Source organism: Protopterus annectens, chromosome 10.part0 (assembly GCF_019279795.1).
Source record: "Protopterus annectens isolate FY-2018-M chromosome 10.part0, PAN1.0, whole genome shotgun sequence".
NCBI classification, from domain to species: Eukaryota; Metazoa; Chordata; order Ceratodontiformes; family Protopteridae; genus Protopterus; species Protopterus annectens.
The window spans coordinates 658634868-658652358 of NC_056744.1; positions in this window are offsets into that span (position 1 = coordinate 658634868).

The following is a 17491-nucleotide window of genomic DNA, read 5'->3' on the forward strand; positions in this document are numbered from 1 at the left end:
GGTGTTTTAATGGTTCTACTTCACTCTACTGAATTTTCACATAACCGAATATCAAAAGAATGAGATGAGAAGAGTGAAATCACAACACTGAACCTTTACATTGCTGAAATTCAGATTAATGAAACACCAGCTAAGCATGTTGCACACTACTCAGAGCTTCTGAATGGAGATTGTAGGACAGTGAGGATCAGGAAATTTACTCTTTTTCTCACTGTAGTGCAGTCTCAGAGTTGGTATATATAATTTGCAGGGGGTGTGGAGGGTGCAGTCCCCCATATGTGGGGTGCATTGGGGCTTGAACCCCCTGCAAAAACATAACAAAAGATAGATTTTTGTGTTGACTTGGAGCATCTGATGTTTCTTTATTCTGAATTTCGGCAATGAAAAGGTTTGGTGTTGTGAGATTTCACTCTTCTCGTCTCAATCTTTTGATTTTTGGTTATGTGAAAATTCAGTAGAGTGAAGTAGACCCATTTTAGCAGAGTGTTTAAATGATGGCTGAAGACCATTTTTTGATTGTGCTGTATAGGAGGTCTTAGTGTTTTAGGAAGATTACTTGTAAGTATCTTGGCATAAGTAGTTTTATATGTAGGGTTTCTTCCCTGTGCAGAAGGGGAACGCAAGTGACACTGACAACCTCTATAGGATTAGTTTTGGTTGTATGAGAGAGTTTTGCCTGCAGCATTAAAGAGTATTTACACCTCTCTCATACTTTATCTGTTTTATTAAGAATAAATGGGCTGTCAGTGTACATGGGGAAATTGCTACAGTGCTTCAGAATATGTTTCTGAAACAGACTGGCCACAGAGAGAGTCAGGAAGTGCATATCCATGGCTGCTGATCTACAAGGGAGGAATGTGGAAAATTTAAATACTGAACAGGTCAGTAACACAGGGAACTTGATGAGCATCACTCAGCTATGCACAAACAGATGCTTTAGTAGTATAAATAGTATTGAACATTGGCGATGCCAGAGTATTTGTGGAAAAGGACTATGCACTTTACACTAGACAAAAAATGTTAGTTTATTCCAGTCATTAAGAGCTGTTGTGAGGCTAGGGTGAGATTCAAACTACTATACCTGGTGGTATTTAGAGTAGTTTTTCCACTTGGGTCAAAAATGGATTATGAAGGCAGATCTGACATTGGTGGAGATAAAAAAAAAGTTCAGTCAACAGAATTCCATTCAGCATCATGTAAATTGCTTGATTTCTAGGTTTACATAAGTCCACGAATAAAATACCCTAGGGAAGCCAAGAATAAATGGATGACCAGGTAGGCTGCCTTAATAAAGGTACAGTGGGATGTCGGTGAAGAAGCTGGGATACCGGTAAAGCCTTGAGAAAGGCTGTGCGTACCCAAGCGCTTGTGGCTTCATATACAGGTCGTAGTTCCGGCTGGTCAAGTCGCCTGTTGAGAGGAACCGCTAGTGTGACAGCTAGAATCAAAGATGAAACACACAGCAAAAACAGGCAAAACAATGTAAATGTGGCTCGGCTAAGGAGCTCTGCTCGCCATGGTGGCAAAAAATCAACGTAGTCGAAGTTCAGATTCTAGAAGGTCGTACTTTATTAAAGTAAAAAGTGCCAGAAGTCTACATAAGCAAAAGTGTGCAAGAGAGAGACTGTGCCAGTGAACATGTTTTCCTTGTTTCAAAAGAAAATGCTTGAGTAACAGAGAGATGCCCTGAAGTAGAGTAGATGACTTAGGAGAAACTTGGATTCAAACCAGATGCCAGTAGTGCAGGAAGGTAAGAAATGGGTAGAAGACTAGCAGTTAGGTGAACTTACCAAAAGTAGCAAAAACAGAAAGATTAGTCCTACTGTAAGCTACTTGAACTAGTAGGCAAGGGAGCCCGCAGGATTTTTTGCAGGGGGGGTGCAAACTCAAGCCACGCCCATGTAGCCCCACCCCTCCGATGTCCCCGCCCACTCAGCCCCACCCCTGCCCACGCAGCCATTCCAGTGTCCCAATACTTGGCTATTTTTCCCCATTTGTCATAGACACTGTTCAAATCTCTCAGTGTGCATACTGTTTTATGCTTTACTTCTACAATGATTACAGATATTTGGATTTCATTTACAACTTTTATTTCAAATTTTATAGCACAAACACCGATAGACATTTACTAAACCTAAACAAAGCAATAGTCTTACAATGAAAAGAGACTTGTCATTAAAACTTCTCTGCCTTTGAAACCCACATTCACCGAAACATTGAAAAAATGCATCTAGCCAGTGACAGGGTAAGTTTACCTTTGGGCTGTTTTCAAATCATAGGCTCCTTGCACACATTTTTAGAACCATGCAAAAGTTATTTGATTCACCCTCCTGACTATTAATTATACTATTAATTATACTATATAATAATTGAATTATATTCCTTGTATAATACAGCACCACTTGTTAGAGTGTGTTTTAAATTTATAGTTCTGAACATTTTTCCTTTAAGCAATGAAACAAATCATATGAACCAATAATGACAACCTGCCAATTCAGAACATTTCAACAACAAAAGGACCACTCTACTCAAACTTCTGTCATACAATTCACCAATATCAATCAATATGCAGAATCTTTGCAGAAGTAAAACTCATCTGAATAATTCCACATTAAAGAGATCTGAAACCAGTGAAGAGGTTGTTGCTAGAAAACAACTTTATATTTCATCGTTTCATCTACAAATTCACTGCCTGCTGCCCTTGAAAAATAAATTGCTTACGTTATATTAAAAAAAATGGTAAGCTGGTATATTGCAATAGGGAATGGGTGGCAAGCTGAAAAACAAGTACATAGTTATTAGGCAGCTCATCCAAAGGAAGACATACACCTTAAAATACACATCTACATGTTATGGGAGTAGAACCTACAGCCCTCTGTATCAAGATGCAAGTATGCTACCTGCTGTGCTGCTTTAAAATTCTATACCACAATAGTGATACTATTTGCTAAACAAAACAATTGCACATTTTAAGCAGACTTAGCATGAGCAGCAGTAAAACTCTCTTCCCTTGAAACTCACAGTTCCTTGAAAATGCACTTGAAAATTAATTCCACCTGCTAACTCTAGGGCATTTCACTCTCTCTAACACACACCTCAACCTTTAAGTGCAAGAAATCTGGACAAAGCCTAAAGTAAAAATGAACAGATTATAAATATTGCTCTCATGAACTTTTCTAAAGGATATTATATCTAAAACTCAAATGTCTGTCATTACTTAGCAACTTCAATACTTTTTAGGAGGAATATGGGGAAAAATCTGGACATTCTCCAAAACCTGGACAGCTGAGGGTATGCTTCCTCCTTCTTATACATACAGACACACATACACACCATACCTCTCAATCTGTTAACACAAGAAATCTGGACAAAGCCTGTTATAACGTTGGGGATAAAGGCCCAAAACTAGGGACACATTAGAAAGTTGCTAGAATAAAAGGATTTATGTTAGAATTAAATTTTCTGAATGATATTAAGTCTGAAACTGAAATGCATGTCATTATTTATTAACAACTATATTCAGATATAGTTGGTTACCTCAGTACTCACCATGGCTTGCATTTTCTCCTCTCTTGAAAGGCCCACTCTGCTTAACTTGTGTATTATTTCCTCAGTTACTTCACCGTGGGTTGCAAGGCAGCTTCATCACTAGTGTGTGCACAAAATATAATGTTTTCAACGAGTCTTGCAAGAAATCACATGCAATCATCATGGCACAGAGGTTCTACTGAAGATGCTGTAAATTTCTCTCTTACATGAACACGACAGAAGCCAGAAACAGCTGTTATTCCACAGCCAGATGCAGCAGTAGGAAAACAAATTGCAGAGAACCAAAATAATTTGGAACCAATTGTATCTACCATTATTTACTGTGCAACCCTTGACATTCCTCTCTGTGGAAAAGAAGGCTCTGGTGGAAATTTGTTACTTGTTAGATTTTCGTATTGAAGCTGGTGACAATACTGAAATAGCACAGTGAAACAGGTGCAGGAAATGCTTGGTACATATCCCATAGGGTGAAAAATGAGCTGTTGGCAGAATACGAACACATACTTCAAAAGGAGATTGTTTGTGCAGCAAACAGGGCAGTTGTTCGTGTATTGGCAGATGAAACTGCAGATATCTCAGACATTGAGCAGTTGTCACTGGGCATTTGGTTTGTTGATGATGATTGTATTCGAGAAGAGTTTGCAGATTTTGTTCCCATTGTCATGAGAGATGCACAGTCTGTATCAAATGTCATTGTCAGTGAATGCATAAAGTGCAGTCTAGACCTGGAAAAATTACTCAGACTGGCTATGACGACTGCTCCATAATGGCAAGCATCCAGAATGGTGGTCAGGCAAAGATTTGTGAAAAGTATCCAAAAACAGCCTTTATCCACTGCGCATCTCACAGACTAAACCTTGTAGTCAGTGATCTGAATGATGTTCCTGAAATGAATAGTGCTGCTGATGTTATCAAGATTATTTTTTCCATGACAGTCCAAAATGACGAGCATTGGCACCAAATATACGTCTTCTGTGTGAGACACGATGGACTGAGAAATAAAAATCCATTCATGTGTTTATTCAAAACTTTGAGAAAATATATGACTGCCTGGCTGATCTTCAGAAGGGCACTGCTGGTGAAACCAGACAAAATGCACATATGTTACTCAGCGCTTGCTCATCGTGCACATTTCTTATTTTTCTCTTCATTATTGCAAATTACTCATCAGTTCTTGAGCCTGTTGCCCAGATGTTTCAGTCTGTTCAACTTGATATAGTAGAGGCTCAACAACACATCAACAGACTTATTAAAACATTCAAGGAGCACCGCAACAATGCTGAAGAACACTTTAGGAATGACATTCTCAGTAAGGCAAGATCACTAGCAGATAAATTTAGTATTGAGTTAGTGTTATCAAGGATTTGCAATCGACACACCGAGCAAACACAGTAGTCATGGATTTTGAGAGTTATTACAGAACAAGTATTTCTATTCCCTATCTTGACTCCTTAGTTTTTTCACTGACATCTCGCTTTTCCACCATTAACACTGCTCAGTTCAACTTATTTTATCTGCATCTTAAAATGATGCAAAACCTACAACGTGAAGAATTCTGAAAACTAATTGCCGTCAGTAATGAACTATATCATATTGCTACTATATCTGAATGATCGCTTCTTGTCTGATGCATTGGCTTTGAAGTTATAAGTTAGCCTAAAGAATCCAATGGGCTACTACTACCTTTGTTGTCAATATCTTGCAGATCTTCTATCAATGATGTTACTGAACAAAAACAAACAAAAAAAGTGTCAGGTATGGGATTAAAAAAAAACATTTTCTGATGTGTTTCAGCTGCACCAATGATTGGCATGTGCATCATACTAACCTGGACAACAACAAAAAATAAATAAATAAAACTAGTTGATTTTTTGCTTTTGTACATGTTTATGCAAAGAAAACTTAATACTGCAGTAAGCACCATTATACCTCTCAACTGAACAGATTTTCGCCTCATATTTTTTGTGTGTTCTTCCTAAAATGTGTACTTTTATGGCAAATAGCTGAGGATTGAAGTCATTAAATAATAATAAACATTTGAGTCGAAGACTCCACATCCTTCAGCAATTTCATGCTAATGCAAAACCTATTATTCTATCAACTTTCTAAGTTTGTAAGAGCAATATTTAAAATCTTTCTCTACTTGTTTCCCCATCATTTTAATCTTTGTCCAGATTTTTTGCTCTAAGAGGTTGAGACTGAGGTAAGAATTCTGGATAGAAATATGTGTTTTATGCACAGTCTTTACAGTTTCCGTTAAAATGTCAATGAATCTCACATGAACTTGTGTATATTCTCCTGCTTTGACAATCTGGCTAGTGCTTTTAGTTTTCCTTTCTGGTCTTATTTTTAGTACATCTTCAGCATTATCTCTACTAAACATACTGTATGAACAATCAAATGTTACTACATACTTGTATGTCTAAACCATTATGCTTATGTAAGTATCTTATGCAATCATATCTACAATTCAATGCCTACTATTCCTAAAGAATAAATTGCCCATACTACATTAAACAAAAGTGGTAAGCTAGTATACTGCAATAGGGAATGGGTGGCAAGCTGAAAAACAGGTTCATAGTTGCTAGGTATTTCCTCCAAAGGAGGACATACTCAGGACTGCAGCACCCCATCTCCTTAAAATACAAATCTACATGCTGTGGAAGTAGAACCTATAGCCTTCTACATCGAGATGCAAGTATGCTACCTGCTGTGCTATTAACACTGCTTTAAAATTCTATACGACAATAGTGATACCATTTGCTGAACTAAACAGTTGCACATTTTAAGCAGACTTAGCATGAGCAGCAGTAAATTTATCTTCCCTTGAAGCTCACAATTCCTTAAAAATGCACTTGAAAATAAATTCCACCTGATAATTCTAACTAGGACATTACACACTCACACACTCACCACAACCTCTTAGTGCAAGAAATATGTCCAAAGCTCAACATAAATAGGGACATTTTTTAAATGTCAGAATGAACATTCGAGTGGTCACAAATTGCAGGAAGCATGTTTCTCCTAACAAAACAGTTTTAAAAAAATCTTTTAAAAGTGCTGATACTTTTAACAGATTACATGATATTAATATTGTTATGAGAGCTTCATTAACATTCAGAAAACAAGTGTGCTGATAAAATACTCATGAAATTCATAAAAAAATTAATTTGTCACAAAAAGAAAAAAATAAAGGCTGTAAGGCTCATGAAACATTTATTTCAGCCATTGATATCCTGGTATGTTACCACCTGTCCCACTTTGCAAGGGACAGTCAGTTGTGTCCTGCAAAGAATTTGTAAAAATGGCAAATGTCCTGAGATTTTAGAGAAAAATTATTTCCTATATTTTATGTAAAAGTTGTATCAAACAGTTATTCTGTACGATCTGAAACACCTAGATATTATAAGAAACACAAGTGTATCCACAAATGACAATGAAAATACTGTTCTAATACCAAGGATGGACACCCAGCCAACAGAGTACGGTTCCTACTACGCCAAGATATAAATATAAAGTCCAAGCATAAACTCGTAGTAACCTAATGGCACCCTCAATAACGACTAGACAGCTTCAGGTACTTCAACTCTTCAAAGACAATACAAAATGTACGAGAGCTCTTCAGTTAAATTCATAAAGCTTTAATTATAGTAAGTGCTTTCACCCGAGGCTTCTTCAGACTTTTCAACTCAACATCCAGTACACAGATTTAAATATACTATTATTGGTCAAATTCTTAGCCAATGAGAAAACAATGGAAAATTATTGCGTTACACTCATATTATATAACTAAACTCTGAAAATGCACAATCTCAGGCCATTATCTTATTTACAAAAGCAAACAATGTGTACTTTTTCACAATGCATCCTATATGAGTGATAAACATCAGCCCATTACAGAAAAAACAGCATATCTGGTACATAAAAGACAGCAGTTATTAAACAAGACGAACTAACTGATCGCATTTTGCATTCTCAAACTAGTACTAGAAACATAACACAACCATATAACATTTGTAAAACTCAGAGTTCATCAAGAGCGGAACATTAAACCTAACTAGGCAGTACATTTGCAGCGTGTTAAGAAAGCACATATCATTAACTTCCAAATAAGAATATATATCAGAAGCATAAACGACACAAGATAAAGCAACTTTTAAAAAGTGCAGTACACATCAAAAATACCACTTTGTACCTAAGTTGACATTACAGGATATTTTTAGCTGTCAAACATTAAACTTCCAATACCTTTGAATATGTCTGCAGAAGACGAAAACCATTACATCCACAGCATCACTAAAATGCTTGACTGTATATATATATACCATATAAAAATAGCAAGAACCTTAATGTGGCTATCTGCAACTCCAAAGCCCCAAAGCTATACTCCGTCTCTTAGCGTGAACTCACGTGAACTCATAAACACAATCCACTTACTCAGTAAAATAGAGAGAGCTAAGCCTAAATGCATCGTGTCTAGTGCAACTACAACAAAGGTTGTTAACTTGCAAAAGTCCAGATAAAGTAAAATACAAAACTTCTTCTTTATTCCATGAATAAAACCAACAGGAAATCAGATTCTATTACAAGCTCTGTTATTTCAGTTTATATAGCTATACATTATACTTAATTGATATAATTAAACAATTAACTAACCATTAAATATCTTAGTTTAAAGCAACATCTTTCTTTTGTTACACTGCCATTCAGTTACCTCATTTCTGCAAATAAGTCAATTTTAATGCATTTTAAAAGCTCTTTAGATTCAAATATTATATGTATGCCTTTCAAAAAAGGACCCATAACATTAATATATAAACTAAACATATAAGAATTACAATATATATTAACTTAATTACCTTACATTATTTTAAAACAGTAAAACTTTAATGGATTAAATAAAACCACATATTGTCTAAATCTTTGTATGATGTATATTAAAGTGCTCAGTGCAGATCTATATATAACAGCCTAATATACATAAATAACCAACTAATCCTATCTATTAACTATGGCCATTTAAATATATAAATAAAATATGAATATATATAAAAATGAATGTATATGTATATAATAAAACTGCATTATTTGCGATGTTTTAAAATAGGCTTCAAGGGGACATGCTGATTTAAACCCGTGTATAATACTTTCTACTTGGTTCTGACAAGTGCTCCAGCTAGTTTGACTGTTATATTATAAGAAACAGAATAAGTAACATAAAATGCTACAAAATATGTTTCGCCTGCAAAATCTGATGTCTGTACCAAAAATGTCCCACTTTGGACATTTGAAAAACCCTGTCCACATAACTACCTATTTCTTACTTGCACACACCTCTCAAACACTTAAAACACACACGCACACACTTACCTCTCACTTGTATGCTCGTCCCAACATCTTTTAACATCCCGCCCTAACTACCTATTTCTTACTTGCACACACCTCTCAAACACTTAAAAACACACATGCACACAACATCTTTGGATTTGGAATTGGAGAACATGAAATCATGTCGCAAACACCTGTTCCGCCTTTCGACTTTGACGCAAAGAAAAAAAATTTTTTTTAATTAAAAGAAAATGAAGTCTGCAAGTGCACCCTTGCTAGTAGGGAAGTTGAAAAACATGGGAATTACTTTGTGCTAGTCTGGAGAAGCTGGGATTTGAACCAGAAACTGGTATGGTGAAAGGGTAAGGACTGGGCAGAGGACTAATAATAAAGGTAACTTAGTAACAATGGAAGAACTTAAAATATTGGTTGTTTTAAAATGAGCAAATAAATAGAAAATAAATAAAAGCAAAATACTTTTACCTGTATAATCTGGTTTAAGTGTTTTAACACTATAAAATGCAATACAGTGTTAGATAGCATGTTTCTAAATGCAAAGGGTAAAAGCATAAATAAGTACAGTAATACTAATATGTATTGAGAAATAACTGTTTTCTTGAGTGACAGATAATGTTATTAGTAAAAAAAGCAGAGTAGTTTATCACTTACATTGCTACATTGCGACATGACAGATAAAACTTGGAATTAGAACGGTAAGTAGTGCTGATATGCAGACTGTATGTTACATAGACAGACTAAAACAAAGTCAAGGGTAGTATTTTGGTTCACTTCTTTAAAGTAATTTATTTATTTATTTATTTATTGCCTTTTGTTTACTGGCATGGGCCGACTGGGCACTCCGGTTCATTTTCAGTGGAGGCCAAGGAGGATATTGAATAATGAAAGCAAAGTGAAGATTATGGAGATTATGGGGATTTTCCTTAAGTATATATCAGAGTGTAACTGTCTGTCTTGTTTAAGTGGAAATTGACTAAAGCTGAACTGATGAACTTGAGATAAGGCAGGCATCAATTAAGAGATGTTCAGAACCTGCACTCCGTGACCTCTTTAATGGGAAGGCAGTAAAAGCAAGTTCTGCATGAACTGTACTTTAACAAAGGAAAATAAATACAGGAGAAAAGCAATGGCTGAAACTGACTATCTGACTCTCACAGCAACTTTAGTTTTAGCATGTACTAAGTGTAATGTCATAAAATTGTTTTTCTTTCATTAGGCTAGTCAGAGATTTTTCATAGAGTTAGTTTTTAAGTTAAAGCTTAATTGAATATAAGAAAATGTTTTTCTACACTGGAGTGGGGCATACTACAATGAGAGGTAGTGATGGGTTTGTGTGCAAGCATTGGCAAAATACACCTTATGTTAATATCCATATATTTAGGGTGAGTGCTAATACAGATTGCTACATGGAGAAGCTGAGGGTTCGGGGGGGGGGGGTATTTTTTAACTGCATATAATTCTTTTTTTCTGGTTTTAAAGGGATTTGTGGAATGGTATAGTGAACTGAATTGTTTAAAAATATGTGACATGAGCTCAAATGTGTGAAATTGCAAGTAAAAGTCATGTTAGTCAAGTCTTACAAAATGTGTATAAGATGTTAGAAAGAACAGTATGCATACCAGAAGTGACATGAATTATAAATGATTATAACTTAAAAAGTAGAAGGGTTGCCTTTCTAGTTTAAACATGGAATGTAAATAGCCTTATGAGCAGAGAAAAAGCAGAGTGTACTGAACTTTATTAAGAACTGTAGGGTGCAAATTGCCATGTTGACGGAGATGCATTTGGATAAAAATCATTTTAAGTTTGAAAAAAAACAGGATTTTATTGCATATGCTTGACAGAATATCAGCGGCAATGGAAAAGAGGCATTATTATATTGATAGGAAGATGTACTCCAATTATGGTAGTAGAGGAAAAAAGGATGTCAGTGGCAAGGGGATACTGACAAGGAAAGAGGCTTACCTTAGCATGTATCTGTATGCTCCCCAAGACTTAAGTTATTGAGCTTAAAAGGAATATATGAGAAACAATAGGTTTCCAGCAGGGCATTGTATTTTGCTGTGGTGACTGGAATTTAGTTTAGAGCACTGAAGATGCTAGAGAAGGTACATTTTTAAAGAACTATATAAAGTATTTGATATAGAGGGTGTTATTTCAGGTGCAACAGTTCAGACTGAATTTACATATTCTTCTCCAAGATTCAATAATTGGCCTGGGCACACAGGGGCATGTGCATTTGATTGATAGTATTGAGACCCATCTAGTAATGATATCTGAGCATGTACCTATAAAAGATAAGTTAATGATAGAAGAAACTAAAAATAAGAGAAAGGAATTGGCATTTCCTCACATATTTATTAAAATGAGAGACATTTAAGGACTGGGTAATAAATAAAATTCAAGAGTTATTCTGGCATACAATCATAAGATCATAGGAGGTTGCTAGGCTAATGGCCCTGAGGCCCTTACAAGCCTAGCCAAGGGTTTATCTCCAAAAAAGAACCCTCAGTCAGCACCTGTTGCCCCTATCAATGAGAGACAAAAGTGGAGCCCCTGGGACAAATTTGTTGTTTCACATCCACTCATCAAGGTTGCACTTGAAGAGGGTCAGCAAGGTACTCTGTTTAGCATGTATGGGAAGTCTATTCCAGAGATGGAACAGCCTCTGGGAAATAAACCTGTCTCTCTAGCAGGTTTTGTTGATGTCGCATATTAGATTTAGGCCTGTTGAGTGAGTAATGCGTGAGGAGTTAGACTTACGAATATGGGAGCATCTCTAGTAGGGCAGTGTCCAATATTGCCTTGTAGGTGAGACACAGATCACTTCTGAGCAATCTATATGATACCGAGTAGAGTGACAGTGATTTGAGCCTGTCCACATAGGACAGATGTTGGAGGCCATAGATTCTCTTTGTGAGGTATTTGTGTGGCCTTTCCAGTTGGCACAAGTGTTTGGAGAGGTACATACCAAACAGGGCATTATACTCAATTATAGGCTTAATGAGGGAGGAGTACAGCGAGGTAATAACCTCCTTTTTTCTGGATGCAATCCCTTTACTTATCAGATGAACCAAGTAAAAGGTTTTTCTGACCACTGCAGATGAAATAATTCCAAATGGTCTGGCAAGGGCTTGGGATAAAATGAAGATGGATTTTAAAAGTGGGATTAATGGAGAACAAGAGATGGGAGAAAAGTAATAAAACTATTTAGAAGGTTTGGAAAAAGTTAAAATGTTACAGAGGAGGGAAAGCATGCAGATCAAGAAGAGGAAGAGTTGCAGAGTGCTAAGTGGAAAATAAGAGAGCACTTGGACAATATGCATGAGTTTAGGAAAACAGCAGTTAACATATTTTTTATAATAATCTCCGAGCATAACTATGCAAAACCTTGGGGCTTTATGACAAGAAAGTTATCTAAGGAATCCTGAAGAAGTAATTGAGATATTTTGGCAATTTTCTGAAAATCTATAAAGGGCAGATAAGTGGGGAAATTAAGAAGAGACATACTTGGGAGCTTTTTTTGGAAACATTACATTTCCCACATATAGGTTAAGTGGAAACTTTACAATTAACAATAGATAAATGTCACATTGAACATGTAATGTATAACCAAGCAACAAGGAAATCTCCAGGAATGGATATAATTTTCATAGAAATTTGGAAGTTAGAAGGAAGGAGACTATTGAAGATTTGGAAGGCACTGTTATAATAATGTTTTGGAAAGGGGTACTTTTATTGTGGACAAAGGCAGTGGTGATAATATGGAGGGCAAGGATCCTGTAGACCCTGCCTCATATGAAGCAGTTCCAATTCTAAATCGTGATTACAAAATATTTCTGGCTATATTTGTAAAATGTAGGTTACTACACTAAAAGGTAGTCTGCACCATTACTCAATGAAGACAACTGAGACTGTTCAATCTGATATGACATTCTTTACTGCATACAAAGTAGACATCTAGTTTAACAATGAAAGATATATAACAAAACCGTACTTCAGCTTACAGCATCAAACTGTAAGAATCAATGTCTCTCATACAAAGGTAAGAAGTCCAATTATAGTCTCTTTTCTGCCTGTATCAGCAGTTTAGAGAATTTGCCAGAATAATAAGTCTTTCTTTTGAAGGTGGTCTGCTGACAGTTTGTTTTCCATATCTCACACATTCTGTTCCTGAAGAATAACTCCTCGACCTTGCTCTTATCTTGCATGTCCTGTTGACGAGACACAGCTGCATACAAGAGTTTGTCTTGTCCTGCTTGTAGATAATAAATTTCACAAACTGCATAATTTATAAAAGATAAAATATTTTACTTCTGACTTCTAATAACAATGAATGACAAGCTATATGCTTTTGCCTAGAGTTTAAACTAAGTGCACTCTGTACCACACTGAAAAGCAGAATATTTATTTTACATTTTCAGAAAAATCCACTGAAGACCAGTTAACCTGTTTGTTACACAGAAAGCAGAATACTTCAACTCTCACAATATTAACTAAGAGAACAGCAAGCCTTACCTAAGCTGGTAGATATGGATAAATATGGTTTTGCGGAAGGGAGAGAAACATTTGATAGTATTAACAGAATAATGATGATTCAGAGGGAATCAAAATATAAAAAGTTCATTATTGTTAATTTGTTAGGAAGTAGAAAATTAATTTGATAGAATGTGTGGGAATTCATTAGTAAGGCAATGACAGCATCTTCTTCTTTAAGGCAATGACAGCATCTACATTCCCAAATTTCATAATAGAGTTTATAAGGAGAACATATATTGGATCAGAGCAAAAATAAAGGTGGGAGGAGTCCTTCCTAACAGCTTGAGTTTAAATACAGGAACGAGGCAGAGATGTCCCATATACTATATACTTAGAACCTTTAGCTTAAAGGATAAGGGTCTTGTAAATTCAGTGATATAATTAGGGAAGAAGCCAGGAAAAACAAGCCTTGTTTATAGATGAGATATTATTTTGTATGTGATAAATCCTGAATCTAACATTATGGTGTTGTGGGATATTTTAAGACTTTTTCATATATTTTCAGGGTGTAAAATAAATGAAGGCAAAGGAAAGTCTGTAGCAGTAAATTATGTGCCTACACATGAATTAGTTCAACAATACCCATATTTATGGGGGCATGAAAAGATGAAGTATTTAGGTGTATAGATTAAAATGGACTCTGTTGTATCAGCTAAGGATATATGGGAAGAGACTAAATGGAAAATTATTAAAAAAAAAAAACAGAGAGGAAATTAATGGCCATAGACATGGACAGTAACATACAGATAGTAAAAATGTTTTTAGTTCCCTTGGTCCTGTACATAGGTTAAGCATAATTTTATCAACCAAAGGAAAAGTTGTGGATTATAATTAATAAAGAGTTGAAGGGATTTATTTTGGAAAGGAAGAGGGGAAAAGAAAAATAAGATAACATAAGTATTCCTATTGAACAGGATGGGTTATGGCTGCCGTATTTGAAGGGATACTTTCAAGCTACACAGCTCAGACTTTTATATTTAGCACAAGCAGATGGCTATAGATCAAAGCAGAAAAAGATGATGTCAGAGAAAGGTGACAGTACAAGGGATGCAAATAGATTAGGGTTTTGGAAGCAAACCCTTAAGAAGAACATAAAATAACTATATAGAATATAACTTCTCTTTAAAAGTGGCAAAACAGAAAATAACTGTAAAGAAAACAGGCAAGAGATGGCTGAAGTAACTGGAGGAAACTATTAAAATGAACCTTTTTATTGGGAGCAAATAAGTTGGAAGGGAAAAGTGAGGGAGTGGGAAGAAGTCAAGTAGGTGTTTGAACTGCAGATCAGAGAATGACTTTCATATCAGGAACTGTTGCAGAATATAGACAGAGAATGAAAGAAAGATAGGGGAGTATCAAGTGAAAGACCAACCCTGGTAAGGTTTTTAGTGGAATCAAGAACAGAAGATGCTGTTAATGAAAGGATGATTAGTAAAACATATAAAATGCTAAATGATAACTATAAAATAACAATCAAAGATAATTAAAAAGACTGGGAGGGAAAAAATGTACATTTGGGAACAATACATGCAAAATAGTGCTCAAATCAGTGACTAAAATAAGTAGGCTGGTTGGGGTTGAAAAGTATTTAAATATGTTCCAATGCACAAGAATAAAATATAAAGCTCTGAAAACTGCATGTAAAATGCAGGTATAGATAATGGAATGTGTTATGGAGATCTTTTGTTATTGCTATTAATGTATTTATGCTCATCACAAATTAATAATGTGATGAATAAATAAAGTTTTTTTACTTTTTATAAAAAGAAAGATATGTGGATAACCTACTCAAGTGTCAGATTTGGCATTTTTTAATTCAAGCTAAAAAGCCAAAAACAACATCTCAAATGTCATTTAACTGAACAAGCCGCTTTGGCCAACTACACTACTAACACTTCTGCATTTTTTCTTCTTCTGTTTACTCTAGGTATGAAAAATATAAATATCTGCTACCTTACCCTAAAAAGATACTTTTTTCACTGTTAGCTAGGCCCCGCCAGCTGTTTTACTAGTCACTGGTGAATGAGTGAAAATGATTGTTGTGAAAGTGTCTAACAACTTACTCGAGACTGTAAAAGTTGACTGCACTGGTTGAATCGACAAAGATGTCTACTTATCAGACATGGGAATTTCACCTCCCCTAAGGATCTTGAAGTCATGTATGCCCAGACCTTTCCCCTCCCCTCTTGTGACAGATTGACAGAAGCCCTTTGGAGTATTCATGTGAGGCATTCTGGAGCTCCTTTCCATACTCCATACTCCAAACTCCATGTGTAGGAATTAAGGAATGATTGGTAACATTATTGCCATATTGTAGGATACTTTCAGTTTTTCTCTCTGGTGCTAAATGTTCTGGTACAAATACAGAGGATGCCTGTCTCAGTTATGGCAATGCCTGTCCTGAAGTCAGAGTATGTGTCAATACTGAACACTGTAGTATTGATCTCTGTAACTTTATGGGTCGACGTTGATGTATTCAACATCAGGTATTAAGCTGACATTATAAATGCCATTGCACTGTGCCCTGATTATGCTCTTGGTGCTGATGTCAGGTACTGGAATCTCAGTGGACGTGATCTTCACAGACTTGGGATTTTCACTACCAAATCGTTTGGCATTGATATAGCTTGACATCTGTTGAGAGGTCCAAAAACGCAAGTAGCTTTGCAGTAGTTCTCCTCAATGTATGCCATTGCTTTGATGCCTGCAGCTAGTATGCTGGAACAGTTTATTCCTGAGCCATTGGTCCTTCAGTTCTGTCTTCTAAAAGCAGGTTAGAGAAACTACAGTCCCTCTAGAGTCTCCCACCACAACACCTGCAGTTAAGAGGGTTTATTTCCTCCTTCTTTGGATTCCACTCTATACAAAGAAACCTAGAAAGACCTTGTACAAGAGAAAGTGTTTTAACTCCCATCTTCAGTCTGTTGCAGAACATATTGATGAAGAGGAACATATCAGTTACCCACTATACTCCCAGATGACCCAAAATTTGTGAAGTTCTTAGAATTAAGTACCAACTTGGGGGGGGGGGCTCACTAACCCTGTATAATCCCCAGTAGAGGGGGCTGCAAAAGGACTGTATCTTCACCCAGCAATCCTCTTGGGTGGTACATCCATTGTCTGACATCATAAAGGGTGCCATAAAGGTAGCTTGACAGAGCCTCAGTATAGTAGTTCCAGTCCCTAAAAAGGCCAACCATATTGTTCAGCTCTGAGATGGGTGAGCTTTCAGTCAGATACTTCCAAATCTGACACTATTGTCTCTACTGCAGTTCTTCAAAAAGAACCCAACTCCTCAGAGCCTGACTGTATATTTCATACGGAAGGAATCCAAAGTCTGAAGTAGTAGCAAGCTAGAGAAGTTGGTGTGCAGGTCTACCACTTTTGCTATGTGACTGCTGAAATATGTGATGCATATGGTAGATTTAGGGCATGACATAAAAAAATGAAATGCATCATTCAATTAAGCAGTTGGCAAATGGGCCCATAAAAGATATATTACTGACGCAGTCCTCATCTGCCTCTAAAATGACAAAACTTAAAATGCCAGATCTTTATAATGTTACTGAAGGTTGGGCCCTAGCCATGGGAACTGGAATGTGGATTTATGAAGGACTTTGCAGAGGGTGCATCAATGGCTTTTAATGGATGCACCATATAAACAAATTATATTTTCATGACATTTTTAATATTATAATAACAGATTGGACTGAAACAGTATTACAGTAATGTGAAATATTTTTTTAGAAAAGAAGCAATGCTGATAATGAAATTTCACACTGTGACAGAAAAGGGACTTAATACATACTTTCACTGAAGATTTTTCGTGTAATTGTTTCGGGTCTATATTAGATTAACGAAGTTTCAGAACTTCGAATACCATATGGTCGACACCACATGATCAAAGTTCTGAAACTCTGAAAATCTAAAAAAAAAATTAAAAAAAACAAAGGAAAGTAAACTAAAAGTGTTTTAGCAGGGGGGCACCCCTTCGCTACTTAAATATACCAACTCCGAAATTGCACTTTAATGGAGAATGGCACGGAAAAGGAAGATT